The sequence below is a fragment of the Carcharodon carcharias genome, chromosome 6 (genome assembly GCF_017639515.1).
Source record: "Carcharodon carcharias isolate sCarCar2 chromosome 6, sCarCar2.pri, whole genome shotgun sequence".
Classification (NCBI taxonomy): Eukaryota; Metazoa; Chordata; class Chondrichthyes; order Lamniformes; family Lamnidae; genus Carcharodon; species Carcharodon carcharias.
Genome location: NC_054472.1, coordinates 30,913,041 through 30,930,988, shown reverse-complemented (window position 1 = coordinate 30,930,988; position 17,948 = coordinate 30,913,041).

The following is a 17,948-nucleotide window of genomic DNA, read 5'->3' as shown; positions in this document are numbered from 1 at the left end:
ATCCAGTTGCAGCAGGAATTGAAGCCAAACACCAAGATGTGTAGGTTAAGATCATTCAACTTCTCCACCACAGCCTCATTCCAGACTGTAACAGGTAATGCCAGCATCAATGAGTTTGCTGCCCACATGGCCATCAGGCATGTGACAAGATTCCCTCTTCACAAGGAGACATCAGTACCACCTTTCCAATGCAGGCTTCTGACCAAGAAGGGAACTCTCAGATTTACCCCTATTTCTAGAATTTCCCAAGGCTACATTGGCTCTATACATTGCCTTGTGTTCTCCTCATCAAAAAGCAACCTTATCTTATAAGAGGCAGTAGTTCTACTCCCTGAATGTTCAGTTAGTCTGTGGCCAAAGGCAGTAAAAAATGCAGATCTGTGTCCTGTTTCCTGGCAGTTGTCATGATGCCTTCATACTGCACCAGATCTCAATGACTGCTGTCTTTGATTTAGACCCGAAAAGCTGGCAACAGATGCTAAACACCAACATAATAGGATTCACACGGGGACCAGAGCTCGCATTGAGTTAACCATAGGTATTCTAAAGCAAAATGTTTTTGCCTGGACTGATCTCATGAAATTCTGCAATATAGCCTCCAGCAAGTCCCCAGATTTGTAACGGCTTGCTGCATGCTACACAATAAAAGCACTCGTAAGGGCCAAGTCTTGTAGCTGCCACAGAGCCAAAAGTGCAGGAGTAAGATGAGGGAAAGAATGCTAAGGAAGACCAAGGTGGATCAGTTGCTGCCAGAGCTGTAAGAAAACAAATTATTGAGGAACAAAAACAGAATTAACTGGAAAAACTCAGCAGGTCCGGCAGCATCGGCGGAGAAGAAAAGAGTTGACGTTTCAAGTCCTCGTGACCCTTTGACAGAACTTGAGTTCGAGTCCAAGAAAGAGTTGAAATATAAGCTGGTTTGAGGTGTGGGGGGCGGGTGGGGGTGGGGGGGGGGGGGTGCTGTCGGTGGGGGGAGAGAGAGAGAGAGAGAGAGAAGTGGAGGGGGGTGGTGTGGTTGTAGGCAAAAGCAGTGATAGAAGCAGATCATCAGAAGATGTCACAAACAACAGGACAAAAGAACACATAGGTGTTAAAGTTGGTGATATTATCTAAACAGATTTGCTAATTAAGAATGGATGGTAGGGCACTCAAGGTATAGCTCTAGTGGGGGTGGGGAGAGCATAAAAGATTTAAAATATTTAAAAATAATGGAAATAGGTGGGAAAAGAAAAATCTATATAATTTATTGGAAAAAAACAAAAGAAGGGGGAAACAGAAAGGGGGTGGGGATGGAGGGGGGAGCTCAAGACCTAAAGTTGTTGAATTCAATATTCAGTCCGGAAGGCTGTAAGGTGCCTAGTCGGAAGATGAGGTGTTGTTCCTCCAGTTTGCATTGGGCTTCACTGGAACAATGCAGCAAGCCAAGGACAGACATGTGGGCAGAGAGCAGGGTGGAGTGTTAAAATGGCAAGCGACAGGGAGGTTTGGGTCATTCTTGCGGACAGACCGCAGGTGTTCTGCAAAGCGGTCGCCCAGTTTACGTTTGGTCTCTCCAATGTAGAGGAGACCACATTGGGAGCAACGAATGCAGTAGACTAAGTTGGGGTAAATGCAAGTGAAATGCTGCTTCACTTGAAAAGAGTGTTTGGGCCCTTAGACAGTGAGGAGAGAGGAAGTGAAGGGGCAGGTGTTGCATCTTTTGCGTGGGCATGGAGTTGTGCCATAGGAGGGGGTTGAGGAGTAGAGGGTGTTGGAGGAGTGGACCAGGGTGTCCCGGAGGGACCGATCCCTATGGAATGCCGATAGCGGGGGTGAAGGGAAGATGTGTTTGGTGGTGGCATCATGCTGGAGTTGGCGGAAATGGCGGAGGATGATCCTTTGAATGCGGAGGCTGGTGGGGTGATGTGAGGACAAGGGGGACCCTATCATGTTTCTGGGAGGCAGGAGAAGGCGTGAGGGCGGATGTGCAGGAGATGGGCCAGACACGGTTGAGGGCCCTGTCAACGACCGTGGGTGGAAAACCTCGGTTAAGGAAGAAGGAGGACATGTCAGAGGAACTGTTTTTGAAGGTAGCATCATCGGAATAGATGCGACGGAGGCGAAGGAACTGAGAGAATGGGATGGAGTCCTTACAGGAGGCGGGGTGTGAGGAGCTGTAGTCAAGGTAGCTGTGGGAGTCGGTGGGTTTGTAATGGATATTGGTGGACAGTCTATCACCAGAGATTGAGACAGAGAGGTCAAGGAAGGAAAGGGAAGTGTCAGAGATGGACCACATGAAAATGATGGAGGGGTGGAGATTAGAAGCAAAATTAATAAATTTTTCCAAGTTCCGACGAGAGCATGAAGCGGCACCGAAGTAATCATCGATGTACCGGAGAAAGAGTTGTGGTAGGGGGCCAGAGTAGGACTGGAACAAGGTATGTTCCACACACCCCATAAAGAGACAGGCATAGCTGGGGCCCATGCGGGTACCCATAGCCACACCTTTTATTTGGAGGAAGTGAGAGGAGTTGAAGGAGAAATTGTTCAGTGTGAGAACATGTTCAGCCAGACGGAGGAGAGTAGTGGTGGATGGGGATTGTTCGGGCCTCTGTTCGAGAAAGAAACTAAGGGCCCTCAGACCATCCTGGTGGGGGATGGAGGTGTCGAGGGATTGGACGTTCATGGTGAAGAGGAAGCGGTTGGGGCCAGGGAACTGGAAATTGTTGATGTGACATAAGGTGTCAGAGGAATCACGGATGTAGGTGGGAAGGGACTGGACAATGGGAGAGAGAAGGGAGTCAAGATAACGAGAAATGAGTTCTGTGGTTTTCCGAGGTTTTCCAACCACGGTCGTTGACAGGGCCCTCAACCGTGTCTGGCTCATCTCCCGCGCATCCGCCCTCACACCTTCTCCTCCTTCCCAGAAACATGATAGGGTCCCCCTTGTCCTCACTTATCACCCCACCAGCCTCCGCATTCAAAGGATCATCCTCCGCCAACTCCAGCATGATGCCACCACCAAACACATATTTCCTTCACCCCCGCTATTGGCATTCCATAGGGATCGGTCCCTCCGGGACACCCTGGTCCACTCCTCCATCACCTCCTACTCCTCAACCCCCTCCTATGGCACCACCCCATGGCCACGCAAAAGATGCAACACCTGCCCGTTCACTTCGTCTCTCCTCACTGTCCAAGGGCCCAAACACTCTTTTCAAGTGAAGCAGCATTTCACTTGCATTTACCCCAACTTAGTCTACTGCATTCGTTGCTCCCAATGTGGTCTCCTCTACATTGGAGAGACCAAACGTAAACTGGGCGACCGCTTTGCAGAACACCTGCGGTCTGTCCGCAAGAATGACCCAAACCTCCCTGTCGCTTGCCATTTTAACACTCCACCCTGTTCTCTTGCCCACATGTCTGTCCTTGGCTTGCTGCGTTGTTCCAGTGAAGCCCAACGCAAACTGGAGGAACAACACCTCATCTTCCGACTAGGCATCTTATAGCCTTCCGGACTGAATATTGAATTCAACAACTTTAGGTCTTGAGCTCCCCCCTCCATCCCCACCCCCTTTCTGTTTCCCCCTTCCTTTTGTTTTTTTCCAATAAATTATATAGATTTTTCTTTTCCCACCTATTTCCATTATTTTTAAATATTTTAAATCTTTTATGCTCTCCCCACCCCCACTAGAGCTATACCTTGAGTGCCCTACCATCCATTCTTAATTAGCACATTTGTTTAGATAATATCACCAACTTTAACACCTATGTGTTCTTTTGTCCTGTTGTTTGTGACATCTTCTGATGATCTGCTTCTATCACTGCTTTTGCCTACAACCACACCACCCCCCTCCACTTCTCTCTCTCTCTCTCTCTCTCTCTCCCCCCCCCCCCCAACCCCCCCCATACACCTTAAACCAGCTTATATTTCAACTCTTTCTTGGACTCGAACTCAAGTTCTGTCGAAGGGTCATGAGGACTTGAAACGTCAACTCTGTTCTTCTCCGCCGACGCTGCCGGACCTGCTGAGTTTTTCCAGGTAATTCTGTTTTTGTTTTGGATTTCCAGCATCCGCAGTTTTTTTGTTTTTAACTTATTGAGGAAAGTGAACCAGTGAATCATAACCATACGGAGCACTGCATTTGTAAATAATGTGTCTTCTTTGCAGTTCATGCGATGCCATTCAGTTTTGATAAGGGATGTTTAACATCAGCCAGAATGAAAGGGTGATTAAAAACGATGAGAGAGACTTTAACCTAACAGGCTAATTAGGAAATTTACAGAAACAGATCAGCTCCCCTTTCTAATTCTCTCCCCACTTTTACTTCCCAGTGCAACAGAGGGAATTAGTATGACCATTTGTACCTGACTGAAAATTATATCCAATAGCTCCAAAGCTGATGTCAAAGTGTCAATCTTTTTGTGGCTTTTGTTGCACTTTGGAACATCATTGACCATATCCTGCAAATAGTCTTGAGCATTTTCTTCATTGTCATATTTTAAAATTATGGCCTGCATTTGAGATCATTTTAACCAAACCTGCTAGCAGGAAATTGATGTAGCCAATTGACTGCTGTCCTCACTAGCACTCTGCTGGGTAAGCCAAAACAGGCCTCTTCTTCTCAGCTTAGTAGCATGTGTTGCGAGTCTTTTTTTCCCAAATCCCTCTGTCTGACAGCTTCCTGCTCCTTTGAGCCCTGCTGTTAAAATTTGCACCTTATTTTGAATAAGTTTCGATTTGCGTTTTAGCATCCACAACAATCATGAGTTTGTCTCAGTGTAGACTTATTGTTAGATCATATGGGCTTTTCTCTGGGCAGATTTTGTAGGAGTTCTCATTCTCACTCCAGCCTATTCCATATTATTTTGAATTAAAGGAGATCATTTAAAACATAACCATCTTATAAAGCCTAGTGTTTGTTCAAAAAAAACAAAACAATTGCATTTCAAAGCACCTTTTACAACACCAGAATGACCTAAAGTTTAACAGCCAATTAAGTACTTAAATACTTTTGAAGTATAATCAGTGTTGCAATGTAGGAAACTGGACAGCTAATTTATGCATAGCAAAGTTCCAAAAACAATAGCGGAATAATGAATGTTTTAGTAATGTTGGTTGAGAGAGGTATGTTAGCTGTTGATTTTTTTAACATATATGTTAGATAAAGTAGCATGGAGTACTGCTGGACAGAGTACTGAACTCAGGAATCTGCTAGTGTAAATACAGGAGGTTTTGCTCCCACACAGAGTAAGTTATACAGAGTATTAAACTTGCAAATTTTGAGAGAAGGAGGGAATTTGGCACAGTGGGGGAGGAGGCACTGTTCTAATCTTTTACAAAACAAGGGAGTGTCCAAAAGAGTGCGCAAGAGACAGAGGGACCTGAGAGTCCAGAGGCATTGATTAGATAAGCAGGCAAGTGTTTGATTAGTGAGTTTTGAGGTTCGTATTTTTCCCCTCTATGCTGGGTCAGTAGTTTAAAGTAGTAGGAGGAGATATTAGTACTATATTAAATTTATAGCTTAAGTAGTTAGGCAGCATAACATGACTGCAAATTATCATTGAGCAGTATCTCTAAAATTGAAATGCTAATTAGTTAAATAAAATATAATAAAGATGGCAGGCCAGATGAAGTGTTGCAGCTGTAGCATGTGGTGACTGGAAGTCTCCGGTGTGATCCATAGCAACAACATCAGCAGTAAGTGTCTGCATCTTGAGGGATTTCAGCGCTGCATTGATTATCAGGAGTTCAAACTTCATCCACTGCAATGCATCAGGGGGAGGGAAAGTTACATGGACATTTTATTCCAGGAGGCAGTCACACCACTTAGTTTAGGAAGATCAGATTTAGTCCGTGGTCAAGGACAGGAGAGTGTGATTATGAGCAAGGCAGGTATGGGGATCAGGAAGGTAGCACTGGGGAAGTCTCAGCCCTAGCCCTTGCCCAACAGACTTGAGGTTCTTGCAGCCTGTGTGGATGAGGTGATGGGCTGCTGGGAGAATGAGCACACTGACCTGAGCACCAATGGTAAAAGAGGCCATTCCAGTGGGGAAAGTAAAAAATAATGTGGTAGTGAGGAACAGTAGAGTTTGGGGGTAAATACAATTCTTAACAGCTGACAGCCTGAGACCCTTGTCCAGTGCCAGGGTTAAGGACACATCCTCAGGGCTGGAGAGAAACTTGGAGTAGGATGGGGGAGGATCCAGTCATCATGGTCCACATAGGTACCAACAATATAGGTAGAACTAAGAATAAGGTTCTGCTAAGTGAGTATCAGCAGCTAGAAGCTAATTAAAAATCAGAACCACAAAGGTAATAATCTCTAGATTACTATCTGAGCCATGAGCAAATTGGCATAGGGTAAATGAGATCAGAGAGTTGAGCATGTGGCTCAAAGCTTAGTGTGGGAGAAATTAGTTTTGATTCATGGGGCAGTGGCACCAGTACATTGGAGGGATGGAGCTGTGTCAGTTATACCGTCTTCCCCTGAACAATGCTGGGGCCAGGATCCTGCATTTAACTAAGGCTATCTATCACTCTGCTTGTAACCACTACTACCAGGAGATATATATATATCACGCTGCTGGCTCTGATTTTCCATAATGGGGCTTATACTGTATGAGATCCCAGACTTTTCACAGGTGACTGGCCACTTGCCTTACCAAGTGTTGTGAATGTGCCTGGATGTGTCATATATCTTGTTAGTTCTCTGCTTTTCGATCCATTGTCCTACTAACTTGAAAGAATCTTCTGCCTCTTCCACTTTTTTTAAGTCTCTGAGAACTTAGAAGGGATGATGTCCCCACAAGCGCTCCAGCCGAAGCTGATGGGCCCCTGACTGTCTAGTCGCAATCACGAGGTACGGCCGCTGGTGTGTACAACCAGATACTTCAGGTCAAACTTGTGAGTTGGAGAATCGTGGAACACCAAGGACAGAAATTTTCGCTTGGTTTGCGGGCACTCACTCGGCATGCTCAGGCGTAAAATAACACGTGATGACGTCGGGTGAGCATTCCGACATCTTCAGGCACTCACACGATATTTCAGTTGGCAGGTGTGAGTGGCTGCTGAAGCCATGCTTGCCATTAATTAAAAGGCCACTTTAGGCCATTAAAAAGCCAATTGACACTGATTTTTCGTTGCCCATGCGATTTTGCGTTTGTCACACGGGCAGAAAAGGCAGGGGCCTGCCGACAATTTCAAAAACCTCATCCACGGATGGGATAAAACAGGTCAGCAGCATTGCCAGTGCCAGTAGTGCAGAGTTTGGTACGTTTGTTGCTAGTGTCTTATAGGTACTTGGCAGCTTCATCTCTGTTTGGGGCTTCATTGTTGGCACTTCCAGCCTTCATTTCAGTTCTGCCTGGTGTCTCCAAGGCCCCCGGTGGATTCAGACCTTGTGGACCCTTTCAGGTAGCAGATAGCCTTCCCTTACTCTGGTAATGGGGATTATGGTCTCCGCTGGTGGCACCTCCTCTGTGGAGGAAGAGAGGGGCAGAAGGGAGAGGAGTCCAAAACAGCTTCCAGGGGAGGAGGGACCTTTTAGGGGTGAGGCACAAGCACAAGGGGCACGGGGCCAGCAGATAGTCCAAGGTGCAAGGGGCTGCAGAAGATGCCACTACTCTGCTGCCAGGGTTTACAGGCGGCGATGCAGCTAACTCAATATGTCCAAGTGGCAATGCTGAAGGAGGCTAAGCCTCTCAAGGGAGATGGTGACCTCCATTGTCAGGTGATTGGGCCTGAGATCAGCTCCGACTGTTTGGATGGACATCCCATGCCAGTGGCTCTGAAGGTCACATTGGCCCTCAACTTCTGTGCCTCCAGTTCTTTCCAGGGGTCAGTGGGGGATCTGTGTAGAGTCTCCCAATTGGCTGCCCACAGTTACGTCAAGCTGGTGACAGGAGATCTGTTCAGGCGGGTACTGACCTTTATTCTTTACCATATGGATGACGCCAGCCAGGCCGAATGAGCCAGAGGCTTCGCGGCCATTGCTGGGCTCCCCCGAGTCCAGGGTGCAAGCAACAGCACATATGTGGCCGTCAAGGTGCCAACGGGTTAGCCGGGTTTCTTCGTCAACAGGGTTTCCTCCAGGGAAGGGCTTCCACTCCATGAACGTGCAGATAGTGTGTGACCACAAGATGCAGATTCTGCAAGTCTGTGCAAGGTACCCAGGCAGCCCTCATGATGCTTATATCCTGAGACACTCCCAGGTGCCGAGGCTCTTCAGTGCTCCATCCCAACTGGATAGATGGCTGCTGGGTGACAAGGGCTATCCAATGAAGAGGTGGCTTATGATGCCTCTCTGCCACCCAAGAACAGAGGCAGAGCAGCATTACAATGTGAGTCATGCCTCCACAAGGGCTGTGGTGGTGAGAACCATCGGTCTTCTCAAAATGCGCTTCCAATGCCTGGACCATTCAGGGGGAGCACTTCAATAACCCCCAAAGTGGGTGTCACTGATAATGGTTGCATGCTACACTCTCTACAATCTGGCACTGACAAGTGGGACACACTGGAGGAAGAGTGGCTGCACAGGCTCCAGATGATGAATCCAGTAGTGAGTCAGAAGAGGAGTATGGTGAGGAGAACGCTGAGGGCATGGAGGCAGATCTTGGTGACCTCCAGGGAGGCAGGGATACCAGGGATGCCTTGATCTAATGCTCCTTCAGCTAGGCTATCAAAGATCAGCTTCAACCTCATGCCAGGGCTGCTACCTCCATCCCAGATGTCTGAAACGACCCTTCCAATTGCACCCAAAGTCCACTCAATGCATGTGCAATAAAGTATCCAGCCACTCACGTCCAGCATTACATCCTGACATACCCTGCACCAGGAAGAGAAAAAATGAAGCATACTCAGGCCTTCAGGTCCGAAGCAAATTTAATGTTATCTTCACATAGAAATCATTATGACATTACAATTACTCCTATTGATATCCACAGCAGCAGGTATATAAACCAAACATAAATGAACCGAAAATCACCTGTGAACTGTCCCTCTCGTGCTCATGATGCCTTAAACTTATGTTTGCCAGCGTTATGTCTTGGTTCCCCCCCATTGCCCCCCCCGGCACCCTCCCACCCCTCCTCTCTGGCACTGGCATTGGAGGCAGCCTATTGACTCTGCTGTCTCGTTGGCCTTGATTACTTTGGCGGTTGTCCTCTGGCCAGTGGAGGCTGTGCTGACCCTATTGGGAGGGAGCAGCCACTGCCCTGGCTGTCATCTCCTCAGTCATTGTGGCCTCATCAGATGCAGTGATCAGTGGCAGAGGGGCAGAGGAGCTGCTGCCATCATCTAGAGTGCCCTGAGATGAACCCGCAAAGACAGCAAGCAGCTTGTGCACCAACGTGAGGTTGCTCTGGACCTTTCTGCTCATTATTGATGGACGGGCACCGAGCTGGGATACTGGTTGCCTCATCCATCTTCCACACTGGCGCTGTCCACAGAAGGTCAGTGCCTTTGTGAGGGCCTGCAGGTCTGAGGGCAACCCCTGAAGCCTCTGATTCTGTCCCTGGAGCTGTCTCTCCATGAGAGCTGCTGCTTTCTCAATGGACGAGGCAGTGTGCTCAGCCATAATGGTCAATGCTGTGCTCATGCTCCACGTGGAATCCTCCAAAATGGAGACCAAGGCACGCAGACCCTCATGGATTTTCGCCAGATCTTCCCGTACATTCCGCTAGACCTCCAGCAGCTGCTGCCTAATGGACAACTCCAGAGGTTCATCATCTGCCTTCAACTGAGCATCATCCTGGTCTCCAGAGGTCCTCCGACTGCCGGTCCCCTGGGTACTCCCTGCCCCCGCCTACACCTCAACCGAGTGTGAAGTGCCCTCACCAATTTGCACTAATGTTCTAGCCACCGATCTAATGCCCAACGAGGTGCTAGTAGCAACATTGGTGCCTGCTTCAGAGAGTGGGTGTGACACAGGTGCAAGTGAAGCCCGGTCGTCATCCGACATCTGGGGTGGCCCTTCGGGGTTTGCTGGCAAACCTAAAAAGGAGAACAAGGACGTATCATTAGTTTAAGTCATCACACTGTCACTGTGCCTGGCAGGCATCCTGGTGAGACAATAGAGATCTGCATCATGGTGCCATCATTTTTCAATGATCAATGGGGGCTCCAGGTTTGAGGCTCCCATCAATGAAGAGACTGCACTAGAATAGTTGCACAATCCAAAACTCTCACCTCTGTGCACTGCACTCTTACCTTCGTCTGGCACACCCACCTCTCCACGTCTGGCTGCACGTGGAGCGTGCCGGCTCTTGAGCTCTAGGGCGTCCTGCACGAACCTGATGAGCAGCAGAAGGCTGGGTGGGTCTCCGCCTGTACCTGTCCTCTCTGCTTGATTATGGCTCGTCTTCTCGTGGAAGGACAGAGGAGCATTGATTAGACCACTTTTCTCCCTGCAGCTCCATTGTAGCCTGGCCAACCCCAGCTGATGAACATCTCGCAGGGCATATCCGAGTCATGGCCCTTGAGCCACAAGCCACTCAGCCCCAGCAGCCAGGGCTCACCCCCTCGGCCAGCTCTGGCGTCATTGATAGTTGACAATCAGACTCTAGCATCTCTGAGGTCCACGGGGGGATGGCCAGACCTTATTATTTCTGCAACACAGTACTCACCCTTCCTGTGCGTAGCAGGTCCATTTCCGGCACTGCACCCATATGCATCACACCATGTCATGGCTGCTCACCGGGCTGCAACCTCCTCCTATGAACTCTTTGAGAGGTGAGGTGCCTCCTCCTCCTCCCATCTCTGGGGACAAGTGTGTCCCTCCTGGCAGCCACCTCCCCCAGAAGAACAACGAGGTACACATCCAAAAAGCTGGGGGCTGAGTGCCCACCTGACCTTCCCTCCTGCCTGGCATCTCCAGCTGCACTCGACCCCATCAAGACAACACAGAACTGATGTCCTTCCGTGGCAGCCTCCCTGGGGCTGCCTGGGCTATTTTTAAACCGGCTGACCCCGCTCAGTCCTTCCCAACCAGTGAAGAGCCACGTTTCACACTGGGCATGCCTCAGTTGGTCTGCTAGTGCGGAATGGTTGTCAGGGACCAATTGTGGTCGGTGGGCCATTTCCCGGTCACCCCCGGTCCAACCGAATGCGCCTGCCTGCCGAACTCAAAATTCTGCCCCAAATCATAGGGAGGATTTTAAACTAAATAGTGCTGATTCATGGAAAGGGAGACTTAAAATGTTAATGAGAGATGACAAGGTGATAGAGCAGGGCAGTGACACAGTTATTGATAACTGGAAGATGGCAGAAAGGGAGAGAGCATGCAAACACAATATTGCACCAGCAAATAAGGTCAGAGTAAGGAAAAATTGTAAAATGACAAAATTAAAGACTTTTTAAATTCAACTGCATGCAGCTTTTGTAACAAGATGGACGAATTGATAGCACAAACAGAAATAAGTGGGCCTGATATGATAGCCATTGGAGAGACATGGTTGCAAAGTAATCATAGCTGGGAACTGAATATTCAAGTGTGTTTGACTTTTCAGAAGAATAGAAAGAATGTAAAAGGAGGTGGGTAGCTCTATTAATAAAGGATGAGATTAATACAAAAGTGAGACATGATCTTGGCTTGGAAGATCAAGATGTAGAATCAGTTTGGGTGGAGATAAGAAATAACAAGCAAAAGAAGTCACTGGTCAGAGTGATTTATAGGTCTTGTAACATTCACTCTACTGTAGGACAGAGTATACATCAAGAAATAATGGAGGCCCTGTTAAAAACAAACGGCAATAATTGTGGGTGATTTTAAAATTTATACAGATTGGACAAGTCAAATTGGCAAATGTGGCCTTGAAGGTGAGTTCATAGAGTTTAGTTGGGACAGTTCGTTAGAACAATACATTCTGAGATGAACCAGGGAACAGGTCATTTGAGACCTGATGATGTATAATGAGACAGGATAGCAAAGGATCATCTTGGCAAGAGTGATCATAACATGATAAAGTTTCACATTCATTTAGATGGTGAGAATTCTGGATCTGAAGCTAATGGTTTAAACTTAAAATAAAGGCAATTACAAAAGCACGAAGACAGAATTGGCTAAAGTGGGCTGGGAAAATAGGTTGAAAAGTAAGATAGCAGAGTGGCAGACATTTAAGGAGGTAATTCCACACTTTCCAAAAGATATAGGGCAGAATTTTCTGCCTTCTGAGCGCATGCGCACAAAAGAGTGCACATCTCCCTGAGGCTAAGTGCTGCCTCAGGGAGATCGTTGACAGTTGTAAAAACAGTAAAAATAGATTTTAAAAATCCTTAACATGTCCCCCTCATGTGACAGTGTGATGGGACATGTTCATAAATTTCACTAAAACTTTATTGAACTTTTTAAATCCCTACATGAATCCTCATCCCGCCGGTGGACGAGATTTCATGTTTTTTCTACTGCCCGCCGGGGCTCCTGGCCTGCCCACCAACCTTAAAATTGGATGGAAAGGTCTTTTAATTGTATAAAATGATCCTGTCAATGGCCCCAATTGGCCATTGATAGGTCGGCGGGCCCATAGCTGATTTTGTTGCGGGCCGGCCTTCCTGAACATTTAATTGGTTCCCCCCGATGTCATCCCGCATCATTTTGTGCATTGGCGAGTGGGCCCCGGCCCCTGCTCGCTGACGGCAAAATTCAGCCCATAGGGTGGACTTTTCCACAAATGAGACTAAGTGCAGTGGTGGGCGGTTTTGGCCGACCCCGCTGTCCGGAAAGGTGGGAACTCACAACCGATTCTGCGCTTGGAGCCTAATTAATTATGCAAAGATGCGTGTCAGTCCGAAGCACCTAGCAGATTGGGAGGTTGATTCATGCGGCCGCTGCCAGCTAATGGGTTTGAAGGTCCAGGTGCCATATTTAGAGGTCAGTCCAACCCACAATTTCATTCTCTCCAGCCTACCAGAGATGCCTGGCAACCAGAAGAGGGAGGCTGAGAGCATGAAGAAGGCAGCAGCACCCTGCTTCACGCACCAGGCCCTCCATGCCTCGATCACAGAAGTGCAGGCACAAAGGCATGCTCTCTATCCCAGGGATGGCTGCAGAAAGCACAGCAGCCTCACCTCTCTGGCCTGGGAGACAATTGCATAGCAGGTCAGCGCAGCAGGCAGCCAGGCCCAAAATGCCATCCAGTGCAGGTAGAGGTTAAATGACCTTATCCATTCCACCAGGATAAATCATCCTTCAACTGCCTCCAATATCAAACTCCCATCAAGGCATCATGCACTCAAATGGCTACTCTCTTCAGGCATCTCAGCAACCATGAGCAGAGGGCACACACCAGCACTCATTCTCTCACTGGGACTTTCACATCACCAACATCCCATTTATTATGTTGCTCTGGCTCCTCTGGAGAGGGCTCACCACAGACAGGGGACATATGCATCTCACCCAGCCTTTGCTTCACCCTTTCTCATCACATGCCTTTCTTTCTTCTTCTTACAAGCCAAGCTGGTGCACAACAGGCATGAGAGGTCACAGACTGGTTGAGGGACGGCCAACATCATTGCCCTCACTGAGTTTGAGGAGGCTGCAAATGAGCTGGCTGGGGAGGACAGGGATTGCTACTGTGGGAGGGGGAGATTAGGCTCTCCCGCCAACCTAGTATGTTCACAGCTCCACCACTTCATCGAATCCTGACATTCACAGTGAGCCACATGCAGTCTTATCTAGCTCATGTTCATTAACTGAAACTCTATTTTGTACTTTCTAGGCACCAGCACATTGAGGCCCCCAGGCCAGTGCAGCACCACCAGTGCGAGCCCCCTGACGTTCTCCAAAGAAGAAGCTCCAGAAGAACCATCACAGCACCCATACTCCCCCTCCACCAGCTCAGAAACACAAGTGTCGGTGGGGGACAAATGTAGATTAGGCTCGGGCTCAATTTCTGGAGAACATCTCACTAACACGTCCCCGCAGCAGTTGGAGGCAGGGACAGCTCAGGTCTCCAGCACTCGGAGGACTGCTGGAGACCAGCCACCCGCTCAGTCCAAGTCAGATGATGTGCCTCTGGAAGTGACCACCAAATCAATGCTGGAGATGCACTGTCAGGTGGCAGAACATAAGGCATAGATTCAACAGTCGCTCAGCAGATGAGAACGAATGATGGGGGAGTCCGTTTGCATTCTGACTGATGTCGTGGCTGCAACATGCGAGTGCCCCAAGGTCACCATTGGAAGGCTGGCGTCCACCATGGAGACCATGGTCCAACTGCTCTTGCTGGATTTACGCTCAGCCCTGCACTCCATGGCCACACGCCTTGGTGGGCGTCATCAAGATGCAGGCGACATAGGGATGAGCCACTTTGATCCCACCTCCAGGTGCACCATCTCCTGCAGGTGTAAGGGCGGGGCCCTCAAGCACCAACATGAATGATGAATGTCAACCGCACATCCCAGGGGCCTCGTCTTAGGACCAAGGGTGTGTAGCTGCTCACAGCCCCCTCTGCCAGTGACCCCATCCACTCCAGCTTCTCCGGCCACTGAAGGTGTTTCTGCCCCTGAGCAGGTGACTCCTATCAGGCTGGGGCCCTCCAGGCCTTGGGCCACCAGAGGATGTCTGCCAAGTTCATTGCAGACTTCAGGACGTAACAGTTAGCAGGCTGCCTCCACCTCTGCTGTTGATGTTGGGGCTGCACCCAGGCAGAACGGTAGAGTTCTAAATCGCAGCAGTGTTTGTGTCATTAGATGGCGGTAAAAGCTTCAATTCTTCTCTCACGTCACTCTTGTTCCTAAGTGGGCTCTCAGTTCCCAAAGTGAGCTCGCTCACAGGGCTGCATGGACCAAAACAAAGATTATGTCCTGGCTATTCTTGAGGTTAGAACACACAAGTGTGAATATGGGACTTATTCTCCCTGCAAGTGGGTGGACATCACCTGAGTTGAAAGAAATTAGCATTGAGGGCTAAGAGAGATGTGGCTTTATGCCCACAGTTAACTTTACTCTTCCTGGAACTTGTCACCAATTAACGTATCATGGGCACGTCTCCTGCGTCTTCCTTCTTCCAAGGTGTGATCACGCCCATTCTGACACTCAGCAGCCTCGTGAGGTTCCTGGGCCTCCGGATCTTCATCCGCCAATGAGCTCTCTTCCTCCTCCAGTTCATCCTCTGCAAAGGTTTCACATCTTTGCATTGGCAGATTGTGAAGGGCCTAACACACTGTCATGATGCAGGAAACCCTGTCAGGAGTTTATTGTAATACGCCACCTGAATGGTCCAAGCATCTGAAATGCATCTTCAGAAGGCCTACGGTCTGCTCTATAAGGGAGCTGTGAGTATTGGACTCTGAGGGTGACACACAAGTGTCATCAGCCAGAGTTTCAGTGGGTATCCCCTATCTCCAAGCAGACATCCCTGCAGGTGTAATGGCTCCTTGAGAATCTCAGACACCTGGGAGTGTCTCACGATATAGGAATCATGGCAGCTCCCAGGGTACCATGCACAAATGCACAGTATGTGCTTCCAGTGATCACACACCATTGATGGAATGATAGCCCTTGCAGTTTATAAACATTCAGGCCTGCTGCCATGGAGCCCGTATACCTACATGGGTGCAGTCTATTGCACCCTGCATTCTTGGGAAGCCTGAGATGGCGGCAAATCAAGGTGAATCTTGTAGCCTGGCTATCTCCGTCCAGAGCAAACCTGACATAATGATGGGCCTTTCTGTAAAAGGCATCTATGACCTCCTTAATGCATCGATCTGTTGGGGACTGAGAGCTGCCGCACAGGTCCCCTGTTGACCCTTGGAAAGAAACAGAGGCCAAGGAATTGAGTGCTGTGTTCACCTTCAAAACCACTGGCACAGGATACCCTCCAACTCCACGTGGCTTCAGGTCTTCACTAAGACTGTGGCATATGTGATGTATCAGAGCTCGGGACAAGTGCAGACGTGCACGGCATTCATTTGTAAATAGGAGACTTTTCTACAATATCCATTAGGTTTGGTGAGTTACCCTGGTCACCTGGGTCTCTCCTCCTGACCCTCCTGTTCATGCTCTGGCTCCACTTGACCATGCCCCTCCTGCTGGAGCTGTGCACGGGTTCTCCTCTCCCTTCTTCGCCTCTTCCATTTCATTAGCACCATGACAAAGGGAGCAATGAGCCCTGGATCGATAAGTTATTTTGCCTTCTCTCTTAAAGGGAACATTGAAGACATTAATGATTTCAGGGCACAGAAGTGAAGCTTAGAAGATGACACATTTGGAAACTGTAAGGGTCCATAGTTCTTCCAGTCCTACTTGCATGGGTGGCTGATTCCACATTATCTCTGAGACACTAGCACAAACATCGAGGTGACCAAAATGGCATCGTAGATATGTAACATCTTGAGCCCTGGTGGGATGCTGAAGTTTACTTGAGATAAGTGACTCAATGTAGCTCTGTTCCCCCATCTCTGATGTGGCATATTAATGACCAATCAGTTGCTCATGGTCAATGAGTGGATGCCCTTTGGCCCACTAGGAATGCCACATCTGGTGAACATGTGACAGGCCTTCATTGATGGAATGCCATATATGATGCAGCCGTGCCTCCTTCACTATTGCCTACATTCCCAAACTCTAAATTCCTATATATTACTCCTGAGATGCAGTGACTGTGATGTGAAGCCACTAAGTTCTGAGTAGCCCTTTAACAGTGCTACTGAAGCCATTGGCTTTCAGTGGCTTTCATCACAAGAAGGTCTTCCTCCTTTCTTTCTAAGCAGATTCCTGCTCACTCTGGTGTAACAAGAGCTTAAAGGGTGACCTGAGAAAGGACCCCCCTTGTGTTTGCCCTTCCCCTTCACTGCCATTTCACAGCCTTCCCTCCACATTGCCCCCTTCATGTTCATCAACCACATCCTCACCACACAGCCCACCCTGGGTGAAATGCTAGTTTCTGAAATTGGAGGCTGCATGAGTACCACAGCACAGTGGTGTTACTCAGGACAATGTAGGCAAAGAGCAGGAGCAGTCCAACCCTGCAGCCCCAGGGGAGTGGCATTCATTGCAGTAAGACCGGTGCAGCGCTATGGCAGGCAGGCTATATATGTTCCACTCACCTCGAAGTTACCAGCGAAGTGAGGTCCGACTTGTGCACACCAGAACTTTTCAAACGGATTTGAGGCCGACGTAACTTCCTGTTGGTGTGACACAAGAATGGAAGACCTGTCAAGGCTCTGGCAAGCAGCTGTTTTAATGAGCATTCTTGACATGTTAATGAATGCAAATGACTTTTGCACCCCTAATTGGTGGGATAACTGAGCCGTCATAAACACATCATCGGGAGAATTGCAACCTATTTGTATGATGGTGGGTTTGAAACTTTTTGCCTGCCGCTGGATCCCCCGCCCTCACCCGCCATAAAACCCACCACGGGTGGATTAGGAAAATACATCCAAACATATGGGCCTGATTTTTACCCTTGGTGAGTGGGCGCGATTGGCAGGCCCGTGATCCATCAGAAAACGGGCCATCGCCCGCCATTGGCCCCCAACCGTGATTTCACGTTGGCTGGTCAATTAAGGTTGGCCTAGCTTGAAATGTGGTTCCCCACTGGTCGGGAAGGGGGAGGCGGGGCCAGGGGCCTGTCGGCCGCTGGGTCCAATGGTGATCAGGTGGCCGGCTTAAAAACAGCACAGGTAGCTTCTTGAAGGCTGCCAGGGAAGAGTATATCTTCTGCGAGGTGAACACTGAAGTTATGGCGTCAAGTGCGCCTGGAGATGCCAGGCTGGAGGGCAGGCTGGGTGGGCATTCGCCACCCCCCCCTCCCCCCCCAAGGTTTCGGATGAAAACTTTGCGGTCCTCAGGAGGAGGTGACTGCCAGGAAGGACACCCTTGCCCCCAGAGATGGAAGGAAAAGGCCACCACACCTAACAAAAAGAGCTTGTGAGGAGATGGCAGGGCAAGTCCGCAGCCACGACATTGTGCGACACACATGGGACAACCTGCTGCGCTTGGGCAGGGTGAGTACCATGTTGGCATG